The sequence below is a fragment of the Falco punctatus genome (genome assembly GCF_963210335.1).
Source record: "Falco punctatus genome assembly, chromosome: 6".
NCBI classification, from domain to species: Eukaryota; Metazoa; Chordata; class Aves; order Falconiformes; family Falconidae; genus Falco; species Falco punctatus.
In genome coordinates this window covers 44,753,454-44,772,423 of record NC_137585.1, presented here as the reverse complement: position 1 = coordinate 44,772,423, position 18,970 = coordinate 44,753,454, and the positions used below count along the sequence as shown (strand labels likewise).

The window sequence follows — 18,970 nt, the reverse complement described above, 5'->3', positions numbered from 1 at the left end:
ATATTTGACCTGGATAGTTCTGTTTTCTATTACAAAGTACATAATATCAATACAGCACCATATATGTCTGCATTCAGCAGTCCTTAACCCTTTGCAAGCCCCAAATGAAAGGAGAGGCAGGTGGATATATTTATTTTTTTTAATCTCAGAAAAGCAGATGCCATCAAACCTGTCACCTCTCATAAAGCATTAAACCTCAGTCAAAGTAAAGATGTAATGAGGTCTGAAACACCATCACATTCTAGCATAATGAAGAAAGAGAGCAGACTATTCCTTTTCTGTATGGTATTTGTATGTTAACTACATTAGACATCTTTTATACTACAGTTGGCTCATTCTTTCTCTCTCCTAAAGCTGTCTCATGTGCCTGGCCTCCCCTGGAAGCCTCTGATGTCTGTCAATTTCCAATGTGCATATTCCAGCTGATTGAAACCTTTATTAAATTAGATACCCCAACACTGGGGGGGCCGGGAGGCAAAGAAAAAAAAAGGGGGGTGAGCCATACAGTATGAACAACGGAATCCAGTTTCTCAGAACTATAAATTTCAAATCCATCTGGCCTGGGAGGGGGACAATAAAAATATACAGAAAGTGATTAAGAAGTACTCCATGATACCCACTGCAGCTAGTTACCGCAGGTCCTGTGGGTCCATCCACCCTGTGCATTCACACCACAGCTGAGCAGCTCCAGGAGATGCATAAATGAATATCATTGCCTCCAGTGAACATAAGGGAAAGCAGACCAGCAAACACTTGCCCCAGGTGCCTTAAATCAGTGCTAGAACTAGGAATAAAATTCCCAAATCATTCTGCTTTCCTGGTGCAGGCACCATTCAGCGGATTGCAGCACAAAAACCCAAACAAGCACAGACAAAATTAACAGTTTGGTGTAAAGGGAAAAATATTTCAAGACAGGAGCATTGCGACAAAGCTAACAGCAGCTGAACAACATGCATTTGGCCTCAATCAAAGAATCTACCTGAAATGGGAGTGCTGATAAGCCTCAAAGAAAAGTAAGTAATTTTAGGAGGCCTGGGCGTTATCAGCACACCAGTTCAGGAAAAAAGCAGGTTTTTTACATGCTGCAGCCAACAGTAACCACACTGCTACTTACAGTATATATACCATATATATAATTGTAGATATATTTATACATCCACGTAAACAGAAGACAGCTCTCCATGCTGATTCAGTAAGGTTAGAAGTGAAAAGGAGCTGCACAGCACTTGATACGAAACGAGCAAAGACAGCAAGGTTCAGATGCATGCCCCAGTCACACATCAGCAGAATACAAAAAATTGGAGCTACAAGTTTGACAGCAAATATAGGTTAGAAATACACGGGAGTGACTGGTGGAATAGGCCAGGGGAGTTGTTTCAACACCTTGGCATGCTGCTTTATGATCTTTAAAAGCCATTAAAAAGAATAAACAGTGAGAGTTAAAAGGCAGCAAATGTAAAAGACTAAAGAAAACAACCTCCTGCCCACTTAACGCTGTGCTGAGCTGTGTCCACCGACACAGCATCAAACTGAAACCAAGGGGGCACCAACACACACAGCTATTTTTCCTCCCGATTTCTTTTTTGTTTTAAATACCAAAACAAGCGTTCTTGTGCTCCACAACTTAAAAGCAACTGTTAACGCTAAGAGGGCAGGGAAGGAATTTTTCATGGGAGAAGTTTTATTCATATCTCAATAAAACGGGGATTCTTTTGTGTTTCTCAAGAAGCTCTAAAACTAACCAGCCCGATATAATTTGGATGGATGGCACATCTGGGAGTGGTTTGAAGAAGCCATCTACTGAAAAAAAAATAAGCAAAGGCTCTTAGCATAGTTTTTTGATGCTCGAGGAGGAAGCCTTTGCAGAGGCCATATACAGTGATTTTTAAGGGCAGGAAGTAAATTCAGTAATCTTAAAGGGGAAGGGAGCCTACTGCCCTCAAACTACAACAGGATCAGTCTCTGGAAGCATAAGACATATGGCATTCGGGTAAGTGCACCAGATCAGGCCAAACGTAAAACAGAACATAGATAAGACCACACGGGGGGTTCAGAGACAACTCAACAGCAGCACATCAGAAGACAGTTTGTGACCTGCAAAACGGGCTGTAAAAAGGCACAGTTAAGCTGGGGTAAGTGAGCCAAGTGTATGAATACATGACAGTTACCAAAGTGTCCTTTAAAGATAAAAATCCTCCACACTACCACAAATAAATGGAGACCTGCGTGTCAAGGAAGGCAAAAACTGAATAGGCCATCTGAGCAGCGAGGGTGCCGTCTGAAGCGGGAGCTAACGGACTAGTCTCCAGATCATGCTGTCCACATCCCACCATCACCTTTGCCATTGACCCAGTACCAACAGCTCCTTCTCCACAGGAACAACCCTCTCTGCTGTTTTGCCTAAATGTCCAGGTCCTGGCACCATTTTGCCAAACCTGCTGCCCTTGGTTTTCATGAAGAAAAGAGCCCTACAGCCATACAGAAAAGTGCTGAAGAGAAGGGGGGAAGAGTTTAAAATGTTAACCCTCAAGAGTTAGAAGTTAAAGCCATGCATTGTCCCCTCTGCCATGCACGCAGCTGGGGGTGGCACGCTCCAGCTACCCTGAGACACCCCAGGGGGAGAGGCAACTGATATCATGCGTGGCCTCAGGAGACAGCAGATTTCTGGGATATTGGTTTGGCATCCAGACAAAGTTTAGTCATGGTCCAGATCAAGACCAGAGTCCCCTGTTTAAACATCTTTTCTGCAGGCACAACTGTCATGGAAACAATCATCTAAACCCCGTTTTCTTTGGTAACATTTTTTAGGAGGAGAACAATAAGATGGCATGTGTGACTGCAGCCCATCTCAGCCACTCATGGGAGCAGAGCAGACAGTTACATGAACTTTTTTACATAATTTTTTGCTGTTGAGCTAAAAGGGGAAATTCCTTTTCCAAACAATTCTTATGGCTTGTTGGTCTGTCCTGGACAAAGATTAAAATCCATACAGAGTAAATTACAGAACAGTTTGGGAAGTTCAAGTGCCAGAAGTCCCTTGGATGAGAAATTCTGAGAGAACAGCATAAAACAGCAACAACGCTTGCTGATAGAGCAAACTGAACCCTTTAAAAGAGCAACTATTCCTGAAAAGTCAATTACGCAGTGCCATTTTTAAAAGTACTCAAGTTCAGGCAGAACGTGACGATTAACACACCAGACATTACCAGCAGCAAACCTTATCTCAGTCCCAGGGGAACAGGGCAAGGCAAAACCATCAGGTTAGGCGTAATACCATACAATCAAGTCAAAACAGGTTGAGTAAAGGAAAACCAAGGGTTGCACAGCAACTGAAACCATGAGCTCAGTTGAATGGCAATATATACTTTAGACCAGTTTCCTCTTCTCTTCCAAATGCAATACAAGGTGCTCACAACACTCTGCTGAAACCCTAAAAAACCTGCTGTAGTTAACAAAGGTGTTTGCCATGATAAGTTATGAATACTTCGCACTTGCAGCCTTCACTCCTGGCATTAAAACTCCTCTGCAGCAGCGAGAGGTGCCTTGCCAGAAAAGTTCAAATTTTTGGAAAGTGCATCCTCTAAAACATCGTGCTACAGGCCCCTGGGCCCTAAGGATCTTCAATTTATACCAATAAGCTGTATCTTCTTTTATGAGTTTTAAACATGAACTACTGTAAACGCTTCAGGACTTAAGAGTAAAGCACCTATCCAAGATCTTTCTTTATGTGCTCCTTAACTAAAAAAAGTGTCATTGCTAGCCTGTAAGAAACCTGGGAGCTTTGTCCCTCTTAACAAGAGGTGTCTTGCTAGTCCCAATGCTTGGTGAGAACATGAGATGTTTCTGGTCTGAGATGGTAACATCTCAGCTTTCCTGAGGTTCAGCTTTCCTCTGCCTATTCCTTAGGACAGGTCACAGAGCAGACCTGAAAAACTGCACCTTCACCTTGAGAGGTATATAATAAAAGTCAGCAGGCAATACAGTGACATCTATTCCATAAGTGAGGCTATTTACAACAATTTAAATAAATTAAATGATTTTTCATGTCACTGTCTAAAGGTTCTAATTTTTTTCTTTACAGATTACAATCCAACTGTTCAACCACAGTCAGAACAAAAACCAAACAAACTTATCATGGGAAGACAAAGGAGTGACAAAAAGACAGCCTTGCCTAGTTCCCAGAAGTCCACTGGTTTACCAAAAACTTTGATAAAAAAAGATATTCTACTTGTCATTCATGTTTCTCATGGTCCACAAGAAAACAGGAACTACTAAGAAACATGATGAGAAAACACAGAATGGACAGGACTTCATTCCTAAGGAGCACCTTTTCCTTAATCTCTCCTGATATTAGAAGAATTAATTTGTGTTTGGAACAATAAACAAAGCAAAACTTGAATCTTCAACTTGTAGCAGAAAGAGTTATGACCAGCTTTATCTCCAAACAGGAATGATCCTTTAAAGTTCCATTTCAAGACTTCATAATGAAACTGGACCAATTACTAGGCTTTGAAGAATAATTGAAACTCTACAAGACAAAAAGGCTGTAGACAAAAGGCAAATTTCATCTTCCTCTGGCTTCAATCATGAAGAAAATTACCCTGAAATTAAGTTCTGGTACATTTTACAGCATAAATGTAATGCACACACTTTGTGTACTGGGACAAAGCTCCAGCTGCTATGTACTGCCTGATTAAAGTGCAAGACGCTTTTCTGAGAAAACTTAGCTAAGCTGGGTACTGCCTAGGGCGTAACACACCCAACTTGTATGGAGGGAGAAAAGTAAGTGATATGAAACAATTCTAAAGACAAGCCATTCAGCTTTCTTCCATACTAAATATAATTCATTCATGCAGATTTGCCCACCAAGAACAGCAACAGATTCAGCTGGGTTTCCTCCCAAGGCCAAAGGTTCACCAGCCCGCCTGGGTGAGAAGATTCTTACCACAAGGTAAGAGAATCACAGTCTGCCAGAAGCACCAATTCTCTTGAACAACTTTTTTTCAGCTACTTTAACACATTCATTTCCCATAGGAAATAAACTGCTTAGGTATGTATGTATATTCTGAATTCAAGCTACCAAAACAGGATGACCCACTCAAAGCTGAGAACAGCTCTCAACACTTTTTCATAACCTGTAGGCAAAAACAAGCATAGAATTGGTTGTAGTTCTGTCAACCAGCTACATCCTCTTTGGCATTCCTAAAGCACCAACCACCTTTGTGTGCAGATGCCAATACTTATTTTATAAACCTGGAATAGTGGGGGGAAATTATCTAATAGTGCATTTCCCATATCTTGATCCTAAATTATCCCTTGTTTTCTGTGATTGCCTTCTGTCTCTATGTCTGAGGTAATTACTTTTGGTGTTCCAGACATGGCATACACACTTTCTTCAGGTGTGTTTGTAGTATCACTTTGCATGAAAATGACTATGGTGTTAAAAGACAGAATTTGATTAGCTACCTCCAGTCAAACAAAAAAAATTATCAAACTAAGTACTAAAACCTATGCCTAAAAACACAGTCACTGAAAGCCCTGGGATTACATGCTCACGCTTGGCTTATCCTTTTCTAGACCACTGTCCTGACTGGCTTTCCTACCTGGGACAGATATCAGAGGGCTACATGTGGGAAAACCAAGAAAATTACTGGATATGACAATCAAGAAAAAAAGAGAGAGGCATGAGGATCAAGGGGTTCAAAAAAACATAAGAACAGGAGGCCAAAGGGGAGCCTTAAGTCAGGTGTTCCTGACACCGTTTCCCAAAGACTCATTAAGAAACCACCTCATTAAGATGCCACCTGGCACCTCTCTGGAGACAGGACAGCAAAAGGGAGTAGAAAGAGGTCCTACCCCACTGTTGGGATTCCCCTCGGTCAAGCTTCCCTCTGGTGGTGCTGTGGGTGTCCAGCTTGGGCAAAGGTTAATGGTGAGTTCCTTGATGCAGTGGGTGTATTGAAAAAGACAGAACCGGCATGGCTGTCTGTCCATCAGCTCTCATCCCAGTAGCTATATTATGGAAATGCTGAACAAAACCTCAGGCATCTCTCTCTCCTTTTGCAGCTAAGGCTTCATGGCTGAGCAACTGCAAGACTACTATAGGAGAAGGAATATTACTAATAACAAAATAGATCCCACAGGTGGAAACAAACCCCATCAAAGCCTATATGCCCCTACAGCTCAAAGGCAAAGCAAACAACACTGGTAAGTTTGTAATGTAGGCTATGCTATGCTAGGATAGGATTATGATGAAGTCTTGAGAAAGCCCCTTTTTCAAAACCAGGGTGAGGAAATCTACAAAGCATAGTATGAGGAGTAAGCCCATCAGCTGTGGTCAGGAATCAGTGGGTGTCTGCAACACAGCTGCAATGATTTAAGGACAAAGCAGTAGTCGCAACTGTACATTAGAATTTATATCAGGTACATTACAACCTGGAAAAGATAAAAGACCATGATGGCAAGCATGAATGTTACCACTGCAAAAGAAAGATGTACAGCTTTTGTAGAAGGAGGACACTTCAGGGTCATTTTGGTGCTGACAATTTTTAACACAAGGAAGAAATTATACCCAAAAACCCAAACGTGATATCCAGTTTCAGTGTCATGCAGAAAATAAGCATGTAGATAACTCACAGCAGTTCCCTATGGTGAAGCAAAGCAGTCAATTCTTCATGCTTGTATGTGCCAATGACTTATTTTTTAACCTTGTGACACCATTGGACTCAGAAGTTGGTTAAGAAAGGAATGAAACAATAACGTACCCAAACACCCTGACAAAGGCAGAACATGCAATCCTAGAGAAAAGTTCAAGTAGTAACTTTGCTTTTAGATCTTTAAAGAAGGTACAATACAATTATGCTTGTTTTTTTCACAGAAATGCCATTAAACTCTTCTCTGATATGTATGACCAATGTCCTTTGTGTCTCAGAATTAAATCAACTATATGTTAAAACATTAACTTATCTGTGAAAGGGTTATGCATGTGGAAATAGTAAACTGAGAAGGAAAAAGCTATCCAGAAGAAGGAAAATGCTCAAAAGTTCTGGTTCAGGCATGACTGGAAGCAGATAAGGAGAAAGGGAGCCATTCAGAATTGGGTGTACATGGAAGGGATATAGGATCACAATGGCTTTCCAGGGGATTTTATACTCCTGTATTAGCTTACTCAATAAACCAAAGGACTTAATCTATTCAGGGTGTAACTCTTCATTAATGATATGACAACATAAATGCTTTTCTGGATGCACATGATTAAATTAGCAGTCTGAGTAACTAAATGGTGGTAGGCCTATGGGAGGAAAAAGGGCTACAGCAACGACTTGTAGAGTCAATAGCAAATGAGCAACAAAAAAAAGCAAAACGTCACACTTCCAGCATAAAATAGAAGAGGACTTTGTTTATCAGTGCAAACACTAAAGGTGTACAAATGTTAGCTGGTGCCAAACCAGAAGGCTAATTAACGTCTAGAAGTACAGAATCTCTTACCACCTCCCTCTCCCCACCCGGAATAGGCATGTTTTGGGACTGCGTGCCTGCTCTGATGTTCCAGGATTAACAGTTATTAGATCCACAGTTCCAGGACTTGTGGTATTCTCCAGTCTTGTGTGGAAAGAGTTCATAATTACCCCATAGGCAGTAATGCAAGACAGTGACGAAGTCTGAAGAGCTCCAGACTTTTCTGGATATGTATATCTCAGCCAATATTGCTGACATGATGACAGTTTCCCAGAATGAACCTAAAAGGTAACAACAGTACATACAAAAATAATGTCTGTACATAAATGAGAGGGTTTTCAGTTTTGACTGCACAGCATGTTATTTAGTACAAAAAGCACTAGTAATGCTCTATCCTGCACAAGTAATTCATAACCCTTCCTCAGTTCATACTAGGTGGAATCAGCATGAAAGCAGTATCAAGAAGTGGACATCCTATATATTTGTTGGACCTCAAGCTTTATGGACAAAAGTTACCCAATATTTGATAGTATTCAACAAAAGAATGTTGAAGTTGAAAAACCAAGCTGAAGAAGTGTACAATGGTGAACTTTATCTTGGGGGACACTTAACAGGAGGGCTAGACATGTAACAAACACAACATAATATTTAAGACCAACATGGAAGGCTTATGCACAAAAGCAAAAAGCTAGTTCTGCCCTTCTTAACATTTACAGATTACAGAAAACCTGCAGAGAATCTCATAGGATTACTGTTGCTATCATCATCAAGACTGTTTTCCTTTAAAAAAAAAGCCCCAAAGTGATTTCAGCAGTTACCAAAGAGGTTTTGAATGGAAAGGAGTAGTACATTTGTGCAGGCAGAACAAAAGGAGGAAAACCCAGCTGCTTTCTTAATCAGAATATAATCCCTGTTAACAAAAATACTCAGTGATACAGGAGGAACTTTACCAAATCCACGGGCTACTGAGCAGTGAAAGTGAAAGCTGTTAAATCATAAATTCAAGGCTGTAAATCACAGTTCCCCTTTTACCTAGCTTCATAAAACAAACAGAGAGAAATCTTCTAAACCAGAGCCTGGCAGGCAAAGAATTTTGTAAGAGGGTGCACATACCAAAGGCAAAATGAGCGCTGCAGTGGACATACAATGACACTAGGAATGCCTCTAATCAGCATTAGCCGGGAAAACACCTTGTCATGCAGCAGGCTAGAGCATGAATCGCAAGTGAAGAGCAGTTTACACTCCCAATTCTTCCTAATATTAATCTGAATAGAAAGGCACCAAACTGTTGAGATTCACCTTTTCTCTAAATGACTTGATGTTGATTCTTTACATAGGAGGCAAATTGAAAAACAAAAGGAAAATGCTAACAGCGCCCAAACAAGATGTGTACAACCCTGTAGTATCCCCCTGACTCCCTGAGCATCCTTCAGTGGAAACAGTTGCTTTCACTCCTACAGACTCTGTTTATACATTATAGCCCAATCCTGTGGATAATTAAAGTAAATTCAGAGCAAGTAATCCAACTGAGGCCAGTGAGCATGCTAACATGCATACAGTCACACAAATGGTTGCAGGTTGAGTTTGATAATAAAGATATATTAGCTCAGGCCTCTAGTTAAAGCTATTCAAATTAAACTTCAGTTACACATGCATTTCAACTAATTGGGATGTGGACACCATGTAAGATGACCATCACCTTCTGAAGAATGAGGAGCTCCTTTCAGGCCTTTGTCTTGTGCAAAGATATCAGATCAACGCAGTGCCATGCCAGCAGCTGGCCAACTTAATTTTACACAAACAAAAGTATGGTAACAGCCTTTTAATAAAATGGTAGACATCTGTGCTAAACAGGTATTACTTATTTCTTTCTTAACTATATTTTACCCATTGGTCACACTGGAAGCTGAAAAATCCCTAACGTAGGTAACAACTTTAAAGAGACAAGTGAAGTGTATGTATCTATCCTTTGCATAGGAAAAGGAAGGTCACACACTTAAGTTGTGGTTTAACCCCAGCTGGTAAATAAGTAACATGCAGCCGCTCACTCACTCCCCTGACTCCCGCAGCAGGATGGGGAAGAGAACTGGAAAAAGGTAAAACCTGTGGGTTGAGCTAAGAACAATTTAATAATTGAAATAAAATAAACCAATAATAATAACAACAACAATTACAATGAAAAGGAGAGGGAGAAAGAGAGGAATAAAATCCAAAGGAAAAAAAAAAAACACAAATGATGCACAATACAACCATTCACCACCCACTGACCAATGCCCAGCCAGTCCCCGAGCAGCAATCAGTGGCTCCTAGCCGACTCCCCCCAGTGTATATACTGGGCATGATGTTCTATGGTATGGACAAGCCCTTTGGCTAGCTCTGGTCAGCTGTCCTGGCTACTCTCCCTTCCCGGCTTCTTGTGCACCTGCTCACTGGCAGAGCATGGGAAACTTGAAAAGCCCTTGATTTAGAGTAAGCGCTACTTAGCAACCCACTGATACTTCAGTTGTTATCAACATTATTCTCATAGTAAATCCAAAATACAGCACTGTACCAGCTACTAAGAAAACTCTATCCCAGCCAAAACCAGGACAACTTAGTTGAATGATTTAAAGATACAATAACATTGCTAAATATGAGACCTAGTAAAAATGAAATATATAAACAAATAGTGATAAATGAAAACAAGACTCAGTTATAGGGTCAATTTACCTCCATTTAGGTGCAAGGCAGAGACATGGGTTTATCATCAATCCCCTTCCCTCACAACAGATCTGAATTATTCTCCTAAAATCCATGCATAATTTCTGGGGAAAGTTAAGGGCATTAAGAAGAGGATGCACAAAGGCCAGCGCATCAACTGAGAAGCTGCCTCAATTAGCCCAGATGAAACACAGAGGAACAGAAATCAAGCCCTATCTTCTCTCTTTCTAGGACTTAGATAAATTTCTTTCAACTAATGGGAAGGGCTTTATTCTAGTCAAAATTCAAGATCTGATCTCTCTCTTGGAGCAACGTCTCACCAACGATTTATAAAACACAGCTGAGGGGGCACCGCTCAGATAAACCATAGATTCACTCACTAGGGAAGTACCTAAGACATCAAATCACAAGGTGGTATCCTACCTGTTAGCACTGTGGGGTCACATTAATATTTAACTACTCCATGCAAAGAGCTGTACCGTACTGCCAGGTGCTGGCGGGGACGCAGCCCCATCTGACAGGTGTGCCCCATGAACGCCCACAGGATTCGGCCCCGTGAGCGAGATTGCTGGAGAAATGCCTGGCCGCCTGTTCCAATGCTGCCTGTGAGCGAGGCGCTGCACTGCTTGGCACTGCAGAGAGGCAGGCAGCCCGGGACCTGCCCAGAGCAGGCTTTGAAGTGCCTGAGATGCTCCAAAGGCAAAAGCTGCAGGCACAGCCAGCAGCTTGGTAGGGAAAGATTTAAGGCTTCCTATTTTGGATCCAGGTGCCTGCAAGAGGAATGACCCAGGAATCCCAAGTTAATTTCTACTTCAAACAGCTAGCTAGCATTTCTAGCTATAGCCTGACATTGCTTTTAAAATGAGTGTTTTGCAGGTGAACTTGTCAGATCCACTATAAGCACGTGAACCAAGTGTTTTGCAATCCTAACTGCAGGAATTGTTGTTCAACGATATGAAGATGGAACTAATCTCACGTGGGATGTGGCAGAACAGGATCACAGGGAAATACATGACTGTTGCATTAAACAGAAGCGGAGTAAGAATACAGAATATGTCTTGTCACTTTGAAAAGCTGAGAAAACCCAGCCATTGCTTACAGTAAATAAAAACATATTTAAAGAAATACTTTTTTCACATAGAAACACTAGAAAGTACTGGCTTTCCTTTTCATTCCAGCTTTCCTTTCTCAACAGTTATCTTGCTGAGGATTCATGTGTACCTGCAGAAAGGCAGCACCAGCTGTCTGTGGAGGAAGCCTACCTCCCACCAGAGCCAGCCAGAGACCCCCCAGGGCTGGCAAGGGCCTTAGTCAGCCCTTTACCTATGTAAAGTCCTTTCACTCAACCAGAGCATGTTTTATTTAGAAAGATCCAAAGACTGCAACAGGCCATTCATTAAAGAGCTCCACATATTATTAACTACAAATGAAAGGTAATTTCAAAAGCACCAGCACAGGACTAAAATTGCTGTCTTTCAAGCCAAGGGGAGCTTACCCTTGACCTTGACAGGAGGGGGGTTGGGTGAGCTTGAGTTAACTACGAGTCTTTTTGAAAATCCCAGGCAAGGTGGTGAAATACGAAGATTAAGAAGCCTGCCAAAAGAAGTGGTGCACTAACGGCAATTTATTCCCCTTGACCCAATGCATTAATGCTTATTTCCTGCACACACAAACTGGATAGTATAAATCAAATTGACTCCTCTAACTGTAGATTGGAAGAAACACCGAAGCTTCACTTCAGTTTGCAGCAGAGGTGTTTGCCAAAACATGTGCAACTGCTTGCTAATACATCAATATATGAGGGAGCACAAATCTATCCATGGACTAAGCAAGAGCAGGAAGAAAATTTAAGAAAATCTGAGAGTATACTGGAACAATGGTTTAATGGCTAAAAGAAGCAACAAGATTGGTTTTCTGTTTACACAGACAATTGCCAAATAGATAAAAATTGGCTTTAAAAGTCTTGTATACAAACCTGTAACTCTTCTAACAAGATAAACTGCAGCTGCATCACTGTGAGGCAACAACGAGTGATACCTGCTTCCTCTAGTTCTCATATATATAAACACATAGTTCTCAAATATAAACACATACATATGATGGTAAACAAATCTGGAAGGAAAGCTTAGTTGTGTATGGCAGTGGACGGAGGACTTCAAGATACAATAATCATGCATAATTAACTGTATTCTAGTGGAATTTCCTGACCTTTGCAATACAAGTGACATTTCCCAATGAGAAGTCAGTCACATCACTGCTGATATTCTCAGTCAACAGGCAAAAGGAGTGCAGAGTCTGAACTAGTAATAGCTTTTCAGCTGCTGAAACAATTTTTCTTTGAAGGTTGAGACATGCTGCCATGTCAGTGTAGGGAAGACAGCATAGCACCCATTCCTCCATCAGGGAGAACACTGCAGTCATCAGTGGCAAGACCTTTGTCCTGCTCTGGTCAATGGGAGTCTGGCCTCTGACTTCACTGCAAGACACTAGTTAACATTTTTACTGACTTTGGAAGGCTATGCAGCCTCCACAACACATGCAAGCTAAGGTGGGCGTGTTTGCTGCTTGGTTATTTTGTTTTTAAAACAGCATTCAAAGACTTAATTTACAAAAGACAATAGATTTTCCCCATGCATTGTGAATACAAAAATTTAACAAACATTTTCAGATGGAGCTGCAAGGCAATTTCAGAGGTGCTAAAAGAAGAGCTGGCGAGCTCTGCAGGAAAGTATTAATGAAGAAAAATTTCATGAAAAGAAGTCTACAAAGACTTAAGTAGGAAGTTCTCTCAGTTATTCTGGAGCATATATTAGTGTATTATCTATGAGCTACAAGGGCCATTAATTAGCATCAACAGAATGCTTATACTGATGACAATGCAAAAATAACTGCATCTTACTTTACATGTTTACAAGTAGCTTTATGAAGTCACAGGATCAAGTCCTTACAAGAAAGTTACCAGTCTGTTCTAGAAAACAATTATTATTGTCTGTACAAAGCTTTTTCAATGGTTCCCTCACCACACTCTGAGACAAGAACAGTGGGAAGCTGTCAACAATTAACAAAAGATCTCAAGGATCACAGAGGACTGCAACTATGCATGTTTTTGGAAATCTAAGACATAGGCATGATTTTATCATACTGTGATACAGGTTGAGGTGGAAAATGGACAGGGAATAAAGATATTTTGTCTAATGGAAAACTCCAGGTAGTGAACTCTGTAAAACATTTAGGACGGACATACCCCAAAGATGAGGAACACTACTATAAACTCTGTGAAACAGAGATACTTAAATAATCAAAGGGAAAAAAAACCAAACTTATTTGCATGCAGCAGCATCCCTGACAGGATGCACATCTACATCTGTATGTATGTATGACCACGGAATTTTGGGAAGAAAGGATTCCCAGACTGCAGGTGTTTATGGACAAAATCACTTCAACCACTGGCCAGAAAAGGCTATGTCTATATTAGCAAGCAGTATAGAGCAATAGGAGAGGTCCTACAGACTGATAGAGATCATGCTGAGGATCTGGCATCCAGACTGTACACAGCCAGTAGGTTTCACTTCTAACTGGCTCTAGTCTGGTCCTATGGACTCTATGAACACTTGGAGCATATTTTCCTGTTTAGATTCACCTGAAAGAAATCTAATTCAAACACTCCATTTAAAAAACACATTCCTAATCTGACCTAGAAGTCGTGCATACATATCCAAAGCGTCCTTCATCAGCACCAGTTATATTTGGACTAAAATCCCACATACTGAGTACACAGAGTGTGATGCCAAGCTTAAAGAATTGCAGAAAAAATTAGGCTGGGAGGAACCTTTGGAGGTCATCTACTCCAACCTCCTGCTCAAAAAAAAGGCCAGCTTCAAAGTCTGATCAGATTGCTCTGGGTCTTGTATTGCTGAATGACGACTGTCTCCAAGGATGGAGATTCCATAGCCTCTTTTGGCAACCCTACTTGGGCCACAGCCTCTGGTGGCTAGTGCTTAACCTGACTTGTGAAGTATTTCCCTTGCTAAAACTTGTGGCTGCCACTTCTTTTCCTTTTGTGATGCACCTGTAGGAAGAGCCTGATTTCACCTTTTCTGAGTCTACTTGGCCTTCTCTTCTCTGAGAACAAATTCAGTTGTCTCAGACTTTCCTTGCACTTCACGTTACAATAACCACTTTAGTCATGTCCCACAGGACCCTCTAGTTTGTCATCTCTCCCTTGTACTGGTGGCATAAAGCTCAACACAGTATTTTGAATACAGCCTCCTAGTACCAAGTACAGGGGAATAATCACTTCCCTCAGCCTGCCGGCTTTGCTCTTGCTGATGCAGTCCTATGCATGGTTAATCTTCATCATTGTACTTACTGTGTATCAAGACATCCAGCTTCTTTCCTGCAGAGCTGCAACTGACCATCTCATGTTATTTTGCCAGAATTTTGTATCCCAGGTGCAGGACTTTACACTTACTTCTGTTGAATGTCACGAGGTTCTTGCTGGCCCATTCATGCAGTTTGCTGGGATCCATCTGAGAGGCAGTTCTGCTATTCTGCGTCAAATGATCCCCAAGGCCTGGACTCATCCTGCCTTCCTGCTTTAGGCACAGTTCAGAACATCTCAGAACACAGACAAGTGTGCAAAGTTAATTCACCTACAAACCACCTGAAGATACAGTCCGTTGGATCGCCCAGGTCACTGACAAAGAGCTTAAACAGAACTGGTCCCACTGTCAGTCCTGAGGAACATCACTCATAACTAACACCCAGTTAGATAGATATTGAACCACTGACCACCACCTTTGAGCCTGGTAGTCCAGCCTTTTTTTTCCACCCACTGTGACGTCCACCTATTCAGTCTGATACCTTCCCAGATAGTCATCAAAATGCTATGAGACTGTGCTGAAAGCCTTGCTGAAGTCAATTAAATGAAATCTACTGCTGTCATCCACTGAGGCAGTCATTTTATCACAGAAGGCAAGAATGAAGTTGGTCAAGCTTGATTTATCTGTGGTAAACCTAAGCGGGCTGTTCCCAGTCACTTTATTGCACTTCACACATTTGGCTTACCTCAGCCTACCAAACATGACAGAAAACAGCCTCTCAAAGACATAGGCTGGCTCCCTCAGCACTCTGACACATCCCATCCAGCTCCATGGATTTGGGTATGCCCACTCTGCTCAGGTATTTCCCAACTCAATTATCTTCTACTATAAACAGCACTTCCCTCATCCAAATTCCACTACTAGGCAAAGAGACGAGGGCCAACTGACAGCAGACTTTGCATATAAAGACCCAGCCTTTTCTGTGCCCCTCTTCAGTGGTTGCCTTAGACCTCCTTCCACTGCCAATGTACCTGCAGAAGCCCATCTTGTTGTCCTTCACATCCTTGAACACTGTCAAACTCAGATGAGCTTTGTCCTTCATAATTCTATCCCCAAAAGCCCATGAATGCTTTTATATTGCTCCTGGGTAGCCTGTCCTCACTTCTATCTCCTAGACAATTCCTTTTTGAATTTGAGCTCAGTTGGGTGCTCCCCTTTCAGCCAAGCCGGCCTCCTGCCATGCCTGCTGCTTTTCCTTTATGTAGGAATGGACCATTTTTGTGCTTTGAAGAGGTTTTCCTTGATGATCAGTCAGGTTTCCTGCATGCTTCTGTCCTCCAGAACTGTCTCCTACAGTGTTCCTTCAACCAGTTTAATAAACAAGCTAAAGTCCAGGACCTTTACTCTGGTATTTGTTTTCCTCTCTTCTCTCAGTATCTTAAATTTGAGCACTGCATGGTAACTGCAGCCATGACTGACATTAACATACACATCCCTAAAGAGCTGTTCCTTTTTTGAGCATACCAAGTCCAGTAAAGCACCTCCCTCAGTCTACTCCTTTAGGACATTCATCAAGATATTGTCTGTTCTGCATTCCAGAAGTCTCCTGGATCGCTGTACTGTGTCACATTCCCAGCAGACACCAGGGCTGTTAAAGTTTCCCTGAGAACCAGGGCCTGCAATAGAAGCAATCTTTTAAGAAGGCTTCATAGGATCATAGGGAACTTCGGGTTGGAAAAGACCTCAGGAGTCTCCTGTCCAACCTCCTGTTCAAATCAGGGTCAGCTCTGAGATCAGACCATGTTGCTCAGTATTCTACCCAGCCAGATCTTGAAAATCTCCAAGGATGAAGACTAATCAAACTCTCTGGGTCCCTTATTGACTGGTTCTACTTATTGACTTCCCTTACAATGAAGCACTCTCATTATAGCCAGTCAGAACCTTGCACTTCAACTAACACGCTTCATCCCCCGTCTTCCCACCATGCATTGCTTTGTAGAGCCTGTACCTGTCTTCCCTTCATATCTTCTCTGTAGGTATTGGAAAGCATTTATCTTCCCTTCCCCAGGCTCTAACGCAAATAAGCTCTTGACCAGCCTGGTGCCCAGGCAACAGCAAAGCTCTGTGCATTCCAGACACTTCTTTGAAGAGACTGCAATGGCATCCTTGTCTAAGAACTTGATGCCATGCACTATGGCACTGCAGTTGTGTGAACGATCCCGGCGCATCTCTGCAAATCCAGTGACATCTCAGTGCTGCAACTGTGCAGACTTCCTCCCAGCACACCTGCTGGTGAAGACGCTTTTGCCCCACACTGTTGAGTAGATCCCTCTGTCCCTAGTAGTTCCCATCTGCTGAAAATGGTCCTGTGGTCACAGAATCCAAAATGCTCCCATGACACCAGGCGCACAGATAGGTGTGTATGTGCAGGATGCATCCACCGCTGCCCAGGTTCTTCCCCTTGAATGACAGGATGGAAAACACTGCTTGGGCTCCATCTCATCACATGGGATCACCAAGCCCCATGGTCATCCTTAATCTACTGACATGCCCGCATGACAGAGTAGCAAAGTCTGATGATTGGCCAGGCCTTGGCAACCTCTGTGATGCCCTGGATCCCATCCCTGGGGAAGCAACAAACTTTGGAAGTCATCAGGTCTGGTCAACAGGTGGATGTCTCCATTCCCTACACCACGGAGTCTTCAATCCCAATTACCCATTGCTTACTCTTAGTGGCACTGGTTATGAGTTACTGATCAGGCACAGCTGGCCCAAACACCTCACCTGCCACAACTCACTCCTCTCCTGTTTCCAGGGACTATATATTTTAAAAAATCTCTACTGTCATTAGCGTCACATTTGTGTTACTAAGGATGACATGACGCATGGTTATATCTTTCCATTAACTTACCTGAAACAAACTGTTTCAGACTAGACAGGGAACACTACAGATCTTAACAGTGACGCCTAGGATTTAAGCTTCTCAAAGTTTAAAGCATAGATGTAAGCAGCATAAACACAGCTGCTTATTAACATGGCAAAAAAGCAACAAAGCAAATATTCCTTAAACTGTTAAAAAAAAAGAAAATATGTTCATTTTAATGAACACTTTAAAACCAAAATACATACACAGAACACTCTGTAGAATGAGGGAAGTTGATTACTTGTCCATGTTATGATGCATGCTGTTAATGTTGAGCGTGTGTGCAAACCTTTAATGCCAGACTTCACAGATCTCGTTGCAGTCAGGAACAAAGCCAAAGCCATAAACGTAACACCTGATTTTCAGGGGAGATGGGAACGTGGAAAAGCGTTTTGGAAATTCTCCTACAATGACGCTTTTAATCTCTCCGGAGAACCAGAGAATATTTTCTATAGCCTCCAGGCATTGGGATGTGGCACGAGGGCACTCCTCCATCTCCAGGTCAATCCACTGCGGCCAAGGCTGCTAAGCCCATCCCTTTCCTTCAGACATACATGGGAGGAAACTCCCCCTTCTGCCACTGGACTATACAAGAGATGGGAGGGAAAGAGAATTAAAAAAAAAAAAAGCTACCATCTTCTGTCCACCATTTTAGAGAGAGAAAAGGAATTCATCAGCTGCTCTCCTATCTGACATCCCAGTGGAAAAGACAAGAGACCAGGCTGTTTCCTCACTGCATTAGACGTGAGAGGAAGCAGGATAGGAAGAGGGCAGGAAGCAGCCAACAAAAGGTAAGAAGAGATGCTGAACTCTTTCCCATGCCCTAATGCTGTTACATTTGAATCTAAATTCTTAGAAACCTACAACCCAGCTGTGGAAAAAGGACTTTGGGAAAGCTTGGGGTAGGGTGGGGGGGGGGGGTAGGGGCGGGGGAGAATGGCTTTCTCAGCAGAAGTACATTTTGCATTTGCATGCTTCATCCAAAGTGTTACACAACAAGAAGCTTTATATAGCTATACAAGAACACACGCTCCCTACACACCCAAGGAAAAACTCCAGCCATGCCAAAATCTGTTCAAATCAGAAAGCCTCACCCAAGTCTAACAGGACCCTGATGCAGACTCCTGACTAGGTAGCACAACAACAACAACAAAATCATGCATTAGAAAATATTCCTTGCTTAGTTGTGAGAGAACAGCTTTCCTGAGATGTTTCTGTGTAAGTCCATGCCCCAAATTCACTAATGTTCGCCAGATAGCAACGGCTGCCGCACGATTCCTTTGGCAAATGCTGTATCTCAGACTTTTCTCTTTCTTGGTATGCTGCTGTTTCCTGTGAAATGGAGAATCATCTATGCTACAAAGAGGTGCAGTACTAACACTTTCAGAAGTAAATAATTTTATAGCAACTTAAGAGTATAGAGAGAAATACAATACTTGGGCAGAGAAATTCCCTAGCAGAGAGAGAGATTAGAAAAACATTCTGATAAACAAACATCACTGAATGTTATATTCTTTTATTCATTGCAAAAAATATTGGGTAACCATTTGCTGTTCCTAGAAAGAAT

At 42.0% G+C, this 18,970-nt stretch overlaps 2 protein-coding genes across 5 annotated transcripts in view; one reads left to right on the top strand and one right to left on the bottom strand.

The window, feature by feature from the left end:
* The window catches only part of LOC308066278 (uncharacterized protein), a 78,130-nt gene that overhangs the window by 13,900 nt on the left and 45,260 nt on the right, over positions 1–18,970 (top strand). Inside the window, exon 2 of the transcript XR_013929113.1 lies at positions 4,082–18,194. The gene's annotated coding sequence lies outside the window, so the exon portion shown is untranslated. The remainder of the gene's footprint in view (positions 1–4,081; positions 18,195–18,970) is intronic.
* Positions 1–18,970, bottom strand: part of CRADD (CARD and death domain containing adaptor protein) — an 82,486-nt gene that overhangs the window by 56,009 nt on the left and 7,507 nt on the right. The window lies entirely within an intron of this gene.